Genomic DNA, 18,368 nt, shown 5'->3' with positions numbered 1-18,368 from the left:
TGTTGAAATACACCCATATCTGAGACGAGCCAAACAGAGAAAAGAATAACTATGCCCTGACCAACAAGGCAGTGAGCCGCAGCGACAATTTCAGTAGGATTATTTCTGCAGTCAGATTCGAAATATCCCGCGCAATGTGTATCGGCGCTGTTTTTCTGTTCGGAGTAGCCGCGCCTTGGCGCTGCACACTGGACGCCGAAAGTCGGAACGGTCGGAACTACGCGCGGAGGAGCACAAGCCTTCGGAGCGCGCGCGCGTGTGTTGAAAGCCGCAAAGGAGCAGCCATTGTGTCAGCGGCGGCGCATTCTTCTACCGTGGCTGTTGTTTCTCACAGCTTTGAACCCCCAAGACTCCACGGTAAGTGACATCGAATGATTATTACACGTTCTATGAGTGTGCATGTGTTCGAAGTGAGGAGACGCGCTGATATGACTCATTGAAGGTCTCGGTACAACATGGCGCGACAGGTGGCCGTCAAGAACCATTTTGCACGATCACTGTGTTTCTTCGAGCTTTGTTGTAATCGAGGCGACTTGAGTGCTTAGAGTCAAGCGAGTGTACTTAAAAATGAGTGTTTTACATGATGACGGACTTTGCCGCGTCCTTAATTGGGTGGATGTGTGCATTCGACATGTTCCCCGAAGCGCAAGCCACTACCATAATAGTTACGTGCAGTGCGAGGTGAGCTAAGCTTCGCCGCCTAACCGCCGCCTGAAAATGTGGCGGCTCGTTAAGGGTTTGCTGCGGTGCGCGTGTGTGAGTGTTTGTGCAGCGATCATTTGAGCGAGAACCAGCGGCGCTTCTTTGTGCGCGGTATCTGCTAGCTGGCGCGTACGTGGCGCCAATCCCCTAGCTCATGCGATTGTGTGCAGTAGGTCGCTCACTAAGCGCACATTGTGCAGATTTGCCTGTACGCACCGTGCTATCGTCTGTGTCTCTTCGCGCCCACATCGCTGACTGTGCAGGCAGTGCGCGACTGCGGCGCGTAGCATGTAGAGCCTGCGCCCGTAGACTTCGATCTGCTGGCGTTAAATGTCGGCTGCGCGTTTGTGGTATTAAAAGCGTGTGGTGAGCTTCCAACGGCACTACGGGTCAACGCCGCATGAGCTGCCGGTCAGAATATAAGAACCTCTTTATTGTTAGCGTACTGCTGGCGGTAACAGGTGTCCTGCTTGGGTTCAGATTACTGGATACGCCGTCACTTGAACGGCGACGGCCGGAGCAGGTGAGTATCAGTGGCGCCGGCACCTCGGCGGCCAGAAAACGATGCCTGTGCCGTGACGAGATATATCAATTTACGCGATAGAATTGCCGGCGATGGCTCACACTAAAGCCCCTGCATCTACGCGCCACCGCCGGCGGTGGCGCGTAGATGCAGGGGCTTTAGCTCACATGGGCGCGTCGCTCCATGGCTGTGTTCTTTGCTGAGGCCGCCACTACGCCTGCCATGCACATACTACGATATGTCTATATAGTCGATGCTTGTGCAGTGTTGTTATTCAACAGCTGGCGCTGTGCACTGGATACCTGGATTTGTTTAATGTTTCATTACTTTGCTGCTGTGTCATTGCGTATTGGGTACATATATTCAGTTTTGAATTCTAGGTGTCAAATCAGGATTATATCAGATCATATATCAACTCAGGATCATATCACACATCACAGCGTCATCCTATATTGCACGAGTATTAATAACAAAATTTCTGCTGCTGGTGAAAAATTAAGGCAGACCGATCAACCTCTACCTGTGAGAAAAATGTGCTTGAAGTCCACCATTATCTATTATAAAGAGGTACTACCTTGGTGTTTAATGTCAGTAACACTCATAAGTTATGCATCCTTTTGTGTGAAATAATTTGTCGTAGAAGCCATTCATTGTAAGGGATCAGTAAACATCTCATAGCTTAAGTAGTGCATAAGTGCATGAGTTGGGCAAAGCTTTTAGTTTGTAAACAGCAAAGCCATTAGGATATAAAATTTTGGCAAGCTTAGTTTAACAATAAGCTAACCAATATACAAAACCTAATGTAGCAGCAGATGTTTTCCAAGATAAACTTGTGACCAGCTTTTTCGTGTTCTGTGTGATCATTGCAGTGTCAAATTTTTCTCTTTTATTTCAGGACTGAGGCTGCGGCCGTTTCATTGCCAGCTGTGAGGATGAAGCAGCTTCATAGCCGGAGATCAGATGCCTCCCATCAGCTTCCCAATTCAGCAATGGAGGCCTTGGTACGCTCTTACCTAGAGTTTACTTTTTTTACCCTGTATGTTTTAAGTACCATGGCTAGTTTAGTCGCATCACTGAGAGTGATTGGCGTGACACCTGTTCCATGGGACGTATGCACGTTATGCCATGTAACTTTAGCAAACTTAAAGAACTATGCAAATGCCACCTAGCTGCATCCAACCTAGGTAATGTTGTTTCCTGTCTTTTGGAAATACTTGGATTTTCTGCATCTTGCCTAATTACCTAATTAGCCTTAATCAATTAATAAACTTATCAAATATTATAATTAGATAAAAAGTCTCAATTACAAAATTGTAGAGCAACGTGAAAATTTCCCAGTACAGCTTTCTGTGGCTCAATATGTGCTACGTAATGTTTTTAGGAGCATGAAAGAAGCCCGAGAATCTCGCAAAGTGCCTTGAGTGTGTGTGACAGTGCCTGTGTTGTGTTTTTCCTTCAGTCCTCGTCTTTTGCCCTGTACAATCATGTCGACCTCGAGTGGCCACTCTCGTGGCAGTTTTGCATATATTTGAGTGCTTGCCCTGTATAGGCATGTGTGTTCGAGTAAGAAAAAAAATGCTGAAGGAGCCCAAAGTGATGTATTTCAGGAGAAGTGTATGATGTAAATTATTATGTAACAATAAAATAAGAAACTGAAACAAGACTTCACAGTAGAGGTATGCAGGTGTGTGCATCAGCATAATGACGAAAACTTAGTGCAAGTTTAGAAAAAATATTAATTAGATTGGTTTCTGTCATTCTTCTCTATGACATAATTATTGCAAAAATGTGCTCTCTACTATTGCACGATTAAAGGTACAGTTCAAATACATCATTTGCTAGCACCTTCACACTCATAGCAACATAGAGAGAAATGGTTAAAAATTTGCTTTGCTTCTCTGGCCTCCATTTTAGGTCCTTCTCATGTTTGCTGAGCTTCTTAAGGTATCATAGACACCTTCCAGGGTTTACAGGCAACTTGAGTACATTATGCCAGATTGTGGAGAAGCCGCAGAGGTCGCAGCATCTATAGTGGTGTCCGGTAAATGCAAGTTTCTTGCATGATGCATTATGCTCAGTAAAAAATAGATTAAGTTATCATTTTAGCAAAAATCATTGTTTTACAGATATCAATGTGTGTCCAAAGAACTGCACTTTTTATTAGAGTTGCTCATTCTCTAAGTCTGCTGTTCGGTGTTGTAAAATGCATGTTTGTTGGACAGCATAGTGTTTGGCCTTCAGCTGAAGGTAGTAGTGGCCCATTTGCATGTGCATAAAGCTGCAGTAAGCCAAATGTGAAAAGATAAGGGCTAGTACGATGCAGCCATGTAGCAAAATTTACACGTAAGCAAACTGTTTGATGTGATCCCTAGGGAAGTAAGCAAAAATATAACAATGTGCTTATATGATAAACAGTACCTATGTTTCAGGTGCATGGCTTTCTAGCGCCACATTCCATAACAGTTCATTATTTAACAATTTAAAACTATTTGCCCTGTTTATGTCTAACTGCTCTAAATTCGAAAATTTTTATTGATTGCACTGAGCAAGTTTTGGCCGTGACTTAAGTCACTGCCAGAATTAAATTTATAGTTGTGGCCGTCCTATGTGTGATAACAAAAAACCATTTTGGAACCAAGTGACTTATGCAGTATGCTAAATGTGTGTATTAGAACAGTCACTTATATTTTCATTGTAACCATGTATAAAGTATGTATGTACACATCTCGAAGCCATAGACTGTGTAATCTTAATTGAAGGTGTTATTGTGTGTAGTAGGTTTTTTTGTAAGCATTGTCTAGAATTTGCGCTACATTAAGGTGTAGTGAAGCCAAGCGAAAAATATTGTCAAGACAAAATGGCTGAAGTACATCCTTAAGAGTTTTAAGCGCATTTAGATGACCTTACAGCATGTAGTAAAGCAAGAATGGGAACTGAGGTGCTTAATTTTTGTTCATTTTTACCATATGGCACCAGCATGCAATGAAGACAAAAGAGGAAGAGAAGTGAAGTGCACCAAAGGGCAACTCGCTCCTTATGGGAGCTGCATTCACATCTGCATGATGCATGCAATCTTTGAGTTATAGCAGCAGCTATCCACTTGTTGACTTTGTTGCACATTTATATTGTTTACGTACTAAGTCTGGCCTGGGAAGTGTTAGGCAGTGCCACTCATGGCATTGGTTCATGGCATTGGTACTGCATGCAACACGTGCTTCTAACCACAGATGTCATGTATTATGTGAACCTAATTTCTTTTTTGAATTCATGTAACCCACAAAAGTTCCATTTGAAAGGATGTGCCATATTTGCCACCATTGCCATGAGTAGCACTGGCTGACAGTCACAGGGCAACACGTTAACCTTGCTCAGCTATTGTAGAAAACTATTTTACATACAAATGTGGTAATTAGCATACATGCCAAAAGCCTCACAGAACAAAATTTTGTACCCGCATCTTACAATGATTGTTATTTTGCTTTAACTCAGGATGCCTTTCCACCTGCGTTGCATCCTGTGGCTGACCACTCCAATGATCTCGGCAGAATCGTTACACAGGTGTTATTTTTTTTGTGATTCTCAGTAGTGATATTTTGTAGTTTACATTCGATGTAAATGCACAGATCGAATGAAAAACAGGTTAAAAGATGAGCTCACAGGCACTGTATCCAAACGTTTGTTAGGAAGGAAAATCATTGTTACAAGTTGTCATTATAGCAGCACAAGGGAGTGTGCTCGTCAAACCACCAGTACCTAGCAAGCAACAGCATTATACCATGGAATAAGCCAAAACATCAGGCGAAACCCTGTACTAAACTAGGGACTGCATTAAGACGTTTTGGAGGCTTAAACTATTTCTTGGGTTACTCTGTCTAATTGATTGAACTGAACTGACATGTCCTGCTAAACAGTTTGCATTCACATTTGATACAATCTGCAGCAAAATCTGAACAAAGGACTGCAATACTCTAAGGGCCTACTATTGAAGTAGCAACCAGTCTTCCCAGTGTACTGCAGTCTCAGGAAAATGATATGTGGCACACTGCACCACATGCACACACAACAAATTTTAATCCATAAGCATCTGTACACTGCTTGTGCAGGATTGGGCAACTGGCTGTTTGTTAGTGACTGAAACAACTGCGTACTTCAAGGCTGTATTGGGAAGCCACCATCTTTTTCAGTCAGTGTAACAGTCCATAAACATATGGATTTCCATGAACATTTTCTCTGCCACGCTTTTCTTTGTCGTTTTTTTGCACTCCTGCTTTGATGGCTGCAAGACACTTCAGGCTGGCTGAAGAGACAGTGGTAGCCTAGTAGCTGGCCTCGCAAAGTTATCTTGATTTTTAAGAGCCAACTTGCTTTGGACAATGTTGAATAACACATCAAAAGGCACGGGAATAGAATGACTTTGAAAGAAGTTTATGAGGGTTCGTTTTTAACTCTGATCTGTCTGCTGAGACCAAATCATGTCAGCTTTTAATGAAGCAATGTTCAGGTTGGAAAACTGCAAGGCTGTGTGAATACTCAAACACCATCATTGCTTCATATAGCTGAAGTTGCTCCATGACATGAAGGCAGAAGCAAATGACATAGCAAAGGAAAGGTTGGCGGAATAAGGGCTCTTGGTGGCAATTATGTAGGTTCAAAGGCTATCGCACTGAGTAAGAAAATGTGTTGCCGATACAGCGTGAACATAGTGTTAATGTTGAAGAACAAACTAGCACCATCTGCCTAGTCCTACACAAGCAAGTGCACAGAAAGGGATGCCTGTTGGCCTTGAGGGCCACCACTGCAGGGATCAGCTGCTATCGCTATGACATAGAATGTGACATCAGAAAACTATAGTTCACACCTTTGCTGCAGCTCGCTGGTTGGGCAATTGAAGCCTTGATTGTATGGTTGAAAAGTTTCAATCACAAGGTGGCAATTTAGTTGCCAACTCTTACAGCATGGTTCACTACTCAGTGCTGCAGTGCTGGACATATTCGACCAAGCCTGGTGCAAGTTCTCATGACTACCCATGTTCAAGCTGCCGCTGGATACTTAGCTGATAAAGTCACTGAAAATGAAATTTGGTCATCGAAAGAGTCATGAAAATGATGCACACAAGGCTTTTAGCGTGCTCACTTGGTATGGCATCAGTCAAAACACCCTGTGTGGAGATGCTGGCAGAAGTGCAGCAGAAGTGTGGATTGAGGAGACAAAAATATAAGCTGTTCAAGTTCCACATATAACAGACCGATAATAAATCGTCGTTCAGCAAGAACTCTGGCAAAAGGGGCAAGCCGCACTCCCCATGACGAATGCTATAAAAACAGTACTGTTATTGCAGCAAAATTGCCTATAGCTCTTTTGTGAAAGATCATGCCAACTGAATAACCAATATACAAGCATCAAGTTGCTCCAATAAAAACCTTTGTTACGCCACACACCAGACTGGGATGTAAGGTGTAGGTTGTTATGTAGCCAAGATGCCCACAAGCAATGCTTAAAACATGTAAACACTTGGAATTAACTGTGATTAAACTGCTGATTAAACTGATTAACACTTCACAGCTGGTATCACAATGTTTTCTATGTCACAGTAAGATTCCAGCACATGGGGGCCACAATTCTCTTAGAGGCCAATACAGACACAGGGTGCCAGCAAGCATGGACTAAAAATTTTTCCATATGCATTGATGTAGTCTACCAGACTTGGTTTTCTTGGGGGCACAGTCATATTTGGGGTAACAATTTTCTGCCTGAATATTCAACGCAGGGAGCACTGCAGCCAGCTAAAGCGAGTTTCTTGTTCACACCTTGCCACACATGTAGACTTGGCCCATTTTTCTAGGCTCATTTTTTGTATTCAAGAAAGTACACAGAGTAACTTAAGAACTTTAATTCTTCTAGATTTAAGGCGTGGGCCAGGTGTTGACCATTGTTTTAAAAATTTTACCAAACCGGGAGAGATTCTTTCTTGAAAGTCTTCTGATAACAGCTTGATACAGTCCCTGGCTTAGTATGGGTGCATGTGCTGTGGCTTTCTTTTAGTCTGCTTAAAAGGTAGTTTTCTTTTTGAGTGTTTCAGTTGCAAGGAAATCACAAATATATTTTCATTTCAGCAACCCTTGTGACATTACAGAATTTCTTTACATATTGCAACCAAGCTTATTTTTTAAACACAAGCCTTTCTTTCAGCATGAAAAAAACATCTTAGATGAAACAAGGCAAAAATGGCTGCTTATGCATTTGTACTATATATTCCATATGAGAGGGGTGAAAAGTAATAAAATGTTCTGCTTTCATAATTTTTCTACCATGTGTACAAAATTTCTTAATAGGAATGAAGAAAATTCACTTTTTGCACTAGCCTATTACAGAAACAAAAATGACGAACAGCTTTTAGGGGGGCCCTCAGAGGAGCCCAGTCCGTGCGTGTCTTCTTTTCTACTGCAGCCATCGCTGCACATGGCAGTGAGTACAGCTGAGCACATCTTCAGCCTGCGCACCCTGTTCTATAGGTGAACTACTGCGTGTGGAAAGAGTGGACGTGCTGATATGGCGTGGTACTATGTGCACAGTCTTCCCACGTGTTTAGTACTGGGGCTTGCATAATCTGTAGTTTCGGAGATGCATTGAAGTGAGAGACAGACAAAGCATTCGCCTCCACTGCCAGCACTTTTCATGATGGTGTCGTCCCACTGCGCGTGGCAGTATCAAAGAGCAAGACTGCGAGTCGGCCTAGTAGGAACAAATTCATCTTAAAACTTATTGTGCGCAAACAAACAGGGACAAAGAATAGAAGGATGTAGCTTCCAAGATTTCAGCGATTCCGTATGTGCACGGCCTTTCACACAGACTTAAAAAGGTGGCTGGTAGTTACGCATTAAAAGTGGTAAAAGTGGGGCCGCGGGGCTACCAGAAGCAGCACGCCAAACATTTCAGGGACTGCGTTGAAGGGGTGGTCTACGAAATACCCCTAGATTGCGGCAAGTCATACGTAGGACAAACGGGACGTTGTATTAATGACAGACTGAGGGAGCACGCTAAGAGCATCGGCAAGAGTGAGAACGCGCATCTTCCTGCGCACTGTAAAGCCTAAAAAAAAATTAAATTATGGGGTTTTACGTGCCAAAACCACTTTCTGATTATGAGGCACGCCGTAGTGGAGGACTCCGGAAATTTCGACCACCTGGGGTTCTTTAACGTGCACCTAAATCTAAGTACACGGGTGTTTTCGCAACTGTAAATCCTGTCGTTGTAGGCCATGCTTTGAACGAGTATTGATTCTTGGCAGAAGTAGGGACCAAAGTGCAAGGGAGTTGTTGGAAGCATTTTATATTAAAAAGAAAGGGTCTGATTGTGTCAGCGATACATCCATCGTATTATTTTCCGCAGAAATGTGCTTCATCCAAAGCATGTTATCATGACCACGTTCTGTCACACCTTGGCTCCCTGCGCATGAGCGGAAGTTGTGTTTTCTTCTATACGTTTGTTCAGGCTGTCATTAAACAGTTGGTAGTTTGGCGCTTCACTGTCTCCCTTTCTTCTGTCCCTTTTCCAGAAATGTATTTTGCGCCACAAAGTATACCTAGGCAGGGGGTGGTCCCATACAAATGTGCTGTCGTTGTAGGTTTGTTAACAAGCATGCCACTTTCCTGTAACTTCAAAAAACAGGTGCTGTGCTGATGCATTCGTCTTTTTTTGTTTTTGTTATTTTGTGGGATTTGGTTAGTTTCTGGGTTACTGGTTACTGCTTTCGCTAACATGTTGCACTTGTGAAATTTGGGCTGTCATCTGCACTGTTTACATTGTATGTACCCTAATGGTCACATTATAATGGTGCTTAATCGTGAAGGCTCATTCAAATATAGACTTGTCTGCTCTACATATGCTTTTCTTCATGCCAAAGGAATAAGATATACTATGTTTGTGTCAGAAGGAAAGAAAGTAAGACTGGTGTCTATTATTGCACATAAATCTACGCTTAGTTGCGCTAACATTTTCGCATAATTTCAACAACTTATTTGGGCCATTTCTGTAACATTCGCACTCTGTCTTATCCACTTAGGTGTAAGGAATACAGGCAAAAAAGCAAAGCATTGCAGTGGATTTAACTTCATGCTCTTGATTCTTGTCACCTTCTTAGCAGCTTTCTTTTTGGAAACGCATGTGTACAAAAGCATGTTTTGACCAAATAGGCTGCTGTTTGCGAGGCTTTGCAAGCACCACTATAACGTGACAAAAGCAGTGTGTGGACATTTGGTTGTGCAAATTCTGTTGTAATGACACCACAAAAAGTAAACGAAGAAAGATGTGTACACAAATGACACAAGCACCGGATCTCACTTCAAGCTTTAAGATAAGGAAGCAGACAATATTTAATAAAAGGTGGAGACATGATGTGATAATACCTGTTAAAAGAAATTCTTTATGCAGTGCAACTAATGGATCAGTGATACATTTGTCCTTTTTAAATGTTGCAAGCCACAATTACCTTTCATGTTGTCAGGTCATAATACCTGGCTACAACGCAAGTTTTGTGGAACACAGGACTGCAGTCACATTCTTTGCAGTATCTAACATTTTGTGAGGGAGGGTTGTTTCACACAGATATCTCATACTCCCTCAATCTCCCTCATTTCGCATTAGTAGAGCATCCCATCTGTCCGATGTAGGCACGGCCTTATGATGGCAGCAGACTACACAACGCTTGCGGCCTAGCTCACTAGATGCATATTGTGCTTCAAGCCACAACCAACCTTTCCCTTTTTTTGGCTTCTGCCTTTTGTTACAGCACAAAACTGTCCTAGCAAGGGCCTGAGAAAACAATGATTTGTGCAACTAAATTAGGCATGAATATGGAATATAATGAAAGATGATGAAGTAAAAAAGTGGTTGCAGTTGTTTCGTATGCATTTGTAATTTTCATGGGTAATTGTGTAGCTGGTCCCTACGGGAAAAATTATTTTTTCTGTATGAAACATGTGGAGAGATTTGCTCTGATGAGAAAAAAAGACTGAAGCCAGGAAAACAAATCAATTTGTTGCATGCAGCACAATTTGCAGGCGGTGCACTGTGCAACAGAGGTTATGTACAGTCTGCCATTCCCATCCAGTCATGCTTGCATTGCATAGACGCACATTGTAATAATTTGAGATTGAGGCTAATGAAGTTTGTGTGCAACAACTCATCCGCACATTGTGATGCACCGCGAAATAGATTGGTTCGTTCCTGTGTTCTTCAAAACTCGTAGCCAGAAATTATGAGCAGACGTACATAAGATAATTAAGCTTTGGAAGATTAGCACAAATAGGACAAATGCATCAGTCATTCTCAGTTACATTGCACGAAGAATTTGTTTTTGAAATAATGACGTCACTTCATGTCACTATGTGTTGTATGTGATGTCTGTTTTCTTATTAAAGCCAGAGTTGAGGTTAGGCGCTTGTGCCCTGCATGTCTTTGTCTTTGTTTGCTTCTGTCGTGCCATTACACCAGAATAAATCCATGACAGGAGCTGCCAGTCCATCCAGTTACACTACATTGGGCTCAGAATGGCTGGCGACCTGAATGTGACGAGTTCGAAGTTGCAGTAAGAACTTCAGAAGGGCAGAATTTTGTGTCAGTTGGGGATGCATATTACAGTATGGTGAAGCAATAGATGGAACAGTGTGAGGCGAGACAGGTGGGAAAGTGCTACAGACAGCTGTGAAAGTTTACAGGAAAGTTTCACTGCAGCAAGACAATGCGTGCATTATCCTGGTGCAGCAAAATTTGCCAATTTTCATAGTTGTCAGTAACACTTGCCCATCTACATTACACTTCACCGTACACTAATAGCAGTAACAACAGCAACCAACTGGCCTGAGCAATAATCAATGCTCACAGAATTACCAAATTGTAGGAGAAATGTTTCAGTGTAACAGATGTTTTGGTAGCTGACAAGTAAGTCTCCAAAATGATGATCAGGTGTATTTTTCATGCGCATACATTATTTTGTAGAACTGCTTCCTGCTTTGGTTTTTTTATGGCTTTTAGGAAGCATTTTAAGGTACGTAACTGTTTGTCTGTTCTAAAATTAAATCTGTTGTCTGCCAGCACTATGTGTCATTACTGTATAAGCCCTTACTTTGCCAGTGTCCTTCGCACTGTTCCCAACTAAATATGAATAACGAAATAACCATTTTTTAATTTTCAGGTTATGAAGAGAATACTCCTAATATGTACTTCATTAGAAAAATTTTCTCAATTTCAGGAAGAAGTCCGGCTGGCCCCAAGCCTGGTGTGAAATGAAGAAATGGCACTCCACATCAATTCATGTTTACTTGTCGTCATAGCCAGTCTGTTAGCTTAATTTTTGGTTCTTCCTATTGAATTCCCAAAAAAGGTACCAACTCTCATTCATTGAAAAGAAATTTTTGCACTTAAGGACGCAGCCATGCACAAAGCCTTTGAGCTCATTAATATCTTTATTTTTGAAAGAAAGTGCAACTCCTGCGTGGAGCAATAGGTTGAATAAGGCGAGGGTAAATGAAAACAATGGCGACATTAGTCATCAACAGTTGTGCAACAAAGGAAGTCTCATGCTGGAGCCAACATCTTTGCAAGGGAACCAAATGGCTCCAGCCTGAGACATTCATTGTTCAACCTGCCAAGTCTCCTTGTCGAAATATTCCCTCTAGCCTGAGACCTATATCCGTTCCACCACCCTCGACCAACAATACACCTATACATTTGGCAACCCATGGCAAGGTAACAAATTCACATTCAAAGAAAGTAGTGTGCACCCTGGAAGGTAGCATGAACAGTATTTTATTTACCTAATGAAATGCAGGTTTGCTATCCAATTACTTTATTTTGATCCCCATTTTATAATTGGACAGCATGGTTCCTCAGGGAGAATAATAATTCGAAGCTCACACAATTTTGCTCCTTTATGTCTGTTAAATCCGTCCTGGTTGCTGCACTATCAGCCATGTCTGCAATTGCATTGCAGTGTTTTGAGTATGCATCCCACTTAAAGAATAATTAGGCTTCTACCTCAGAATCTCTGCTACTGCGTTGTAGCATGAATTTTATGTCTACGTGGTGACTGTGATGCCATGTGCTTTTTAAATAAGACCAGTATGCTATTTGAAGTGCAGTTAAATGCAATCTCAAATGACCTCAGCTGGGGGGATGACACAATTGAAGGCCAATGTGATAAGGAGGATTTGATTTCTGAAAGCAGGGCACTTAAACGTGAGGAAGCATGACTAATTTCGTTTAAAGATGGTGCTATTAGATATGATCAGGGAAGGTACTTGTTCGTGGCTGCATTTGCAACATGTTACATTGCTGGCTTTATATATTGCACTGGGTACAGTGAAATGTTGCTGCTTGCACAATATTCAACTAAACATGGTAGCCATGCCAAAGTGTCCATGCAGAACACAACTCATCCACTATTATGGTCTACAGTGGAATCTCGATAAACGAAAATCGCTTAAGCGCCGCTAAAACAGGATACCATCCTGGTAGTTGGTTGGCTCTCTGGAATGTCTCTCAGTAAATAGAACGCCTGGTAAATGGAACCAATTTCCCTGGCCCCTTGAGGCTCCATTTAAAGAGCGCGCACTGTAAAAATATAGGGGGGATCCTGCTTGGAAGTTTCGCAAATCTAGTCGTAAACAAAACCGCATTTCAGTTGGAGTGAAATGCAAAAGCACCTGTGTACTTAGACTTAGGTTCATATTAAAGAACCTCAGGTTGTCCAAATTAATCCGGGGTTACTCGCTGCGGCATGTCTCATAATCAGAAGGTGGGTTCTGGTTCGTAAAATACGATAATTTTTAATAGCTTGCCCTGAAATAGAGCCCAATAACTACACTAAATTATGTAGCTTTATTGTGTGATGAGTCTCAGTTTCTTAATTTAGTACTTTGACATTTATCATATTTGTGTGCTAGTCCATGCAAAATGTCACTGATCGGCCTCATTATACAAGCGACTGTATAACACCTAACACCTAAGACGGACCACAAAAGGAAGATACGACACACACTGGCGCTAACTCCTTTATTTCTTCGTCGTCGATGCAATATAAACCCTAGGCCATACAACCGCGCAGGCACTCAGATTACATTACAGAGATCTGCCAAATTATCACGTACGCAAACGTAAGAAGTCAAATTTAGATGGGTGCAGGGACAAAGATATCTCACTCATGCAATTATCGCCTTGCCTTTTTATGTGGTAGGCCTCTAAGGCAAGCCACGCATGCTCATTCTTGCTTTTGCCAAGAACTGACGTCCCATCAAGTTGTGCCTCACAATTGTTGCAAGAGTTTATATGCGCACCAAGTTGTGCTCCTCTATCTACATTTTTGTTTACTTTTGCGCATGTTCCCAGAGTCGCTCATTGACGCAATGCCCTATCTAGCCAAGCTATGTCTTACCACATGAGAGTGGAATGGTATAAACCACGCCGACAGCGTGCGACACATATGAAGCAACATGCCAAATTTGGCATCCTCCTCTGCTCTCTCCGCAGATGCGGAAGCATAGCTTTAAAAGCTTGTTCGGCGCAGAAAATGCCAAAGGAACACTATGCCTGCAAGCAACTTTCTTGAGTTGATAGATGACCTTATGTGTTTAAGGGACCACGCAGGGAACATGTGCAAAAAGTAAACAAAAATGTAGATAGAGGAGTCAACCTTTTTGCGCATATAAACCCTTGCAACAGTTGTGAGACACGACTTGATGGGACGTCGATTCTTGGCAAAAGCAAGAATGAGCATGCACGGCTTGCCTTAGAAGCCTACGACATAAAAAGTCAAGGTGATAATTGCATCAATGACATATCTTTGTCCCTGCACCCATCTGAATTTGACTTGCTACGTTTGCATATGTGATAATTTGGTAGATCTCTGTAATGTAATCTGTGCACCTGTGCAGTTGTGTGGCCTAGGGTTTATATGTGCATCAATGATGAAGAAATAAAGAAGCCAGTTAGCGCCACTGTGTGTCGTATCTGCCTTTTGTGGTCTGTCTTAGGTGCTTGCGCTGTAAGTTTAAGTTCAGACTTATGTACCAACTAGGCTCAAATGAAGTTTTACCGTTAGTCAAGCAAGCTCAATATGTAGTCTGTGCAAAAGTGTAGAGTGTCACAACAAAGTAACAATTCAAACACATGGCTCTGTAGTTACAGTTCAGTATGAAACGAGGTAAGATTTCTTAGCATTTCTTTCATTTACTAATTTCATTGTGCTAGGACATGTTGAATACTAGTAACTGGCATGCTTACAATGTACATTGTTCTTTTTTAAAATCCAGAAAATTGTTTTACTGGGGCAGAAATGTGCTTTCTTTTGGGCCCGGAAGTAAACATATTATGTTTCTTACATTTGATGTCTAATAAATTTTTTCCCTGTCAGTGTGTGTCTCGTGCATTTTTCCTTTCAGCAAGTAGCAACTGCTCTCGAAGGCGTTTGCTGGCCTCGGAGGCACTGCCCATAACCAGCATTTTCGCTAGGACGACTGTATAAAAGCTTTGCAAAAAGGGGCTCTGTGATCAGCGAAAGGAAAAAAATGAAGACGTGCGGTGACGGGTTCATTCGCCATTGGACCACGTGTGCGCGTGGCTTGGTGGATTCAAGGGTGGCCCTGTGCCGTCGATTGCACCACGTGTGGCGAGCCCGCGGCGATATGCTTCGTGGCGGTACGCCGCGCCTATGCAGCAGCAGACGGAATACCGCAGGCCAGTGTCGGACGCCGGCGTTCGCTCCGAGCAGGTGCGACGCCTGCTCGGGTGGCAGCTCAAGGACGGCCGAGTTCCCTTGAGCCTTGATCGCCGGCGTTCGACATTTCGTCCTGCGGTGTTCCGTCTGGTGCTGCGTAAGCGCGTAACCCGCGCCACCAAGCATTTCGCTACGTGCTAGCCGCACCTAAACTAAAATGCCTTTAATTCCTTCACAAAACTCCCATTGTACCTCCCAGTCAAATGGGGGTGAAGTGAGCGTATTACGGTACCCCCGTTGTGTGCCCAAATAATGCCCATTCAATGGGAGTTTTATCGTACGCCCTTTCAATGGGAGCAAAAAGATGTACAAAAGGGCATGCGCTAGAGGACAAGCAAAAAATGCCCATCTGGGTGTTTTTTGTTTACAGTGTAGGAACTCTTGACGGTAGTTCTACCGAATGCATAATGTTGGCACTGACACGGTGTTACTCAGTCCATTTCATATTTTCCCTCTAACTATTGGGCTAGTTATAATTAATTAATCAGCTTTTTAGGTCTTGGCTGCAGGACCCAAGTTTGATAAACAAAGTTGTACAGCACCATGAGAAACCTCTCAATAAATTGCTTGCAACAAGATATATCTCACGTAGTCCTTTTCACCGCGTGCCAAATAAAGCCCACATAATATAGCAAAACACTTGACGGGGGGCTTGCGCACTGTTATTGTGCTGCTTTCGATTGTGCGTTGGATGAACAAGGTCTTACTCTTTATCGCTTCGGCAGCGCTGCGCCCGCTTCATGCATTTTCAATGTCAGGCGGTAAGAGCCGCATGCGCAGATACGTACACCAGGCATCGCGCCCTGTCGCAGGCCAGTCTCGCTGCAGCTGACCTTGTTTATCCATCGCACGGTTCAGAGCAGCAGAAGAACAGATCTAAAGTGACCATCTAGTGATATTTGTTTATATTTCGGGGGCTTTCTTTGGCACGCGGGAAAAAGGACCACGTGCGATATATCGTGTTACAAGCAATTTATTGAGAGGCTTCTCCAAGTGCTCTACAACATTGCGTATATGACATGAGATCTGCAGGAAATGCTTAAAAATGTATTATTTAAACATAAAAAGTCGGGTAGTTAAGCGGAAAGAAATAGCCGAAGTATCTCTAGGCCGGCGCCAACACTGCACATTTCGTTCAACTCGCGTCCGGAGAGCTTTTCATGTTTAAAACGTTTTGTTTAAATTATGTGGGACCACATTTATATAGGAGATTTCCGTGATATTTGTGTCATACGTAATCTGTTTGCCAATATCGTTGATCAGTTAGTTGCGCTAAGTGTAGTTGCAGCACATGGAGCACAGGTGACAAAATGTTTAGAATATATCAATAGGAAATTATAGAAAGCGCAAGAATCTGTTGATAGAATATTATTGACTAGCTTCCCTATGAAGTTCATTGGGATGCATTTGGTTCGTTTATCAGTTTGAATTGTTATGAGATTAGCACGTTTACTTGAAAAAAAAAACGAGTGCCTCCGGAAAAACTGGAGCAATGCATTTGATTCTCCTAGCATCAACGATACGAGGGTGGATTGTTATTATCGGTATAGTCTTCGAGGCTCATAAAGAAAAAAGCGGTGTCCGTTTTCTGCGATCATTATCTCAGTCATCCGAGTACATAGTATCAGGACGGAAAACAATAAAATACTGTTTTCTTTCACTCACTGATGATGAGTAGCAAATCGTTGTACATAAATTTTTACGCTTCCCTGATGTACATATTATTACAGGAAAAGGTTTCTGCTTCAAAATCAGGATACATATTTCTTGTTTCGCCATGAGGTGAAAAAATAAGGAATGCATTGAATTTACCAATAACGATAACGGCGATCACCAGAAGGTCCACTCCGAAGAGTCGGTTCATTTTGCTTTGCTCTGCGGAAAAATACGTGTTGCACTACATGAGTTGCATAGCTAAGCTGCATTGGCTTTCATTTTACTTTACTTTTTACGCTAAATGCTGAACGCGCTAACGCAGTAGCGTCATTGAAGTTCAGTGTGAACACTGAGAGGATTGTTTTGTTTACATTTTCTTTATCAGAGAGGGATCAAGCCACTTGCCGTGTCACCCAACTTATCAGGCTGTAAAGATGAAAATGATGTTCCACAACCACGCATGCATTATGTAGCTTCGCCATCTTTCTTCTGCACGAAAAAAATATCTAGCCTACTTTAGTATCCGTATTTCCCCGTCATGCTCATAATTATGGCTATACGCGCGTGTTTAATATTTTTATATTCTTCTTGAACAACTTTATTTTTTCTCACCACGTTATTATCGTAAAATATAAACCAGAGTCGATAAGCCCGTGTGTCACAATCCATATGATTCCTTCATATTTCTACCAAGTTTCAAAAACCTTTTTCCTCAGTCCAGCACACTTAAGCTTGATTATTCCGTGCCCTGTCCTCTTTTTTAAATAATTATAATGATGGCAGCAAATGCCTTCGAGTAGGATTCTTCTCAATGTACCCATTTTGTACAGAACCATTGAAGTGGAACCTTGCAGGTCGACATAAACTTTTGCACGTCGTTTAATTTAGGTACAACTCATATCACCTACAAAAATATATCTAAAGTACTAAAGTTGTGTACAATACGCTATGTGTTGTTTGCTTTATCTTTTTTAAGGAGCGTTTTAGTATATTGCAGTAAACTTAGAACGCGCACTGCATAGGCAGTATAATATATTGCGCACAGTTTACCTGGAAGAAGTGCTTTACTCACCGATGGTTCTTTTAAAGCCTGTGTCGGTATTATTGCTACGTGAAGCTTTAGGACTAAGTTTCTGAAATCTGAGGCGTCGCTTATATGCTGCAAAAAATATTTTGGGTTCATTGGTCTTTTCAGCTGTGGTGTAAATATTAACTTAAAATACCGGAAAGGAATTTCTTTGCGAGATGTCTCATTGATGTATATTTGAAACGCTTTTCACAACAATAATCCTCTGAAGAATACCGCACATAGACGGAAAAGGATGGTAATAATGAAGTGTTCCATGCACCAACAGCACATTATAAAAAAGAAACAGTAATGCCGGAGAGGAAATTGCGATTATTCCTCCTAACGACCGGTATTTTTTCTTTTACTTAAGGAGAGAGCAAGGGTGCTTATCATTAACCCGTCGCTAAGTGCTTGTCTTGTAATTTTCATTCTGGTAAATGAGATCAAGTGCATACCACCTTGCACGAAGCAACGACTCCGACACAGCATCGTTACGTCCTCTCTGTCAAAGATATGTTGCCTTTTGCACTCTGCATGCATCCGATATCCATCCGCTTTTGAAGTGTGATTGAGTATCCTGGGTAGAAAAGCAACAGATGACAGCACAGCAACGAGAAGAGCCATTCGCAAAGAGGCATGGTATTCGC

General features: G+C 42.2%; 1 long non-coding RNA gene across 1 annotated transcript; it reads left to right on the top strand.

Moving 5' to 3' along the window:
• Positions 1-246: 246 nt before the first annotated feature.
• On the top strand, positions 247-13,324 carry LOC135921656 (uncharacterized). Its single transcript, XR_011514818.1, has 4 exons — positions 247-357; positions 2,121-2,226; positions 4,715-4,783; positions 11,475-13,324. It is a non-coding gene; the product is annotated as an uncharacterized lncRNA (long non-coding RNA).
• The last annotated feature ends 5,044 nt before the right edge of the window (positions 13,325-18,368 follow it).

This window comes from Dermacentor albipictus, chromosome 5, assembly GCF_038994185.2.
Source record: "Dermacentor albipictus isolate Rhodes 1998 colony chromosome 5, USDA_Dalb.pri_finalv2, whole genome shotgun sequence".
Lineage (NCBI taxonomy): Eukaryota > Metazoa > Arthropoda > Arachnida > Ixodida > Ixodidae > Dermacentor > Dermacentor albipictus.
Note: the sequence above shows the minus strand (reverse complement) of the source record. Positions and strands in the feature narration are given on the sequence as shown.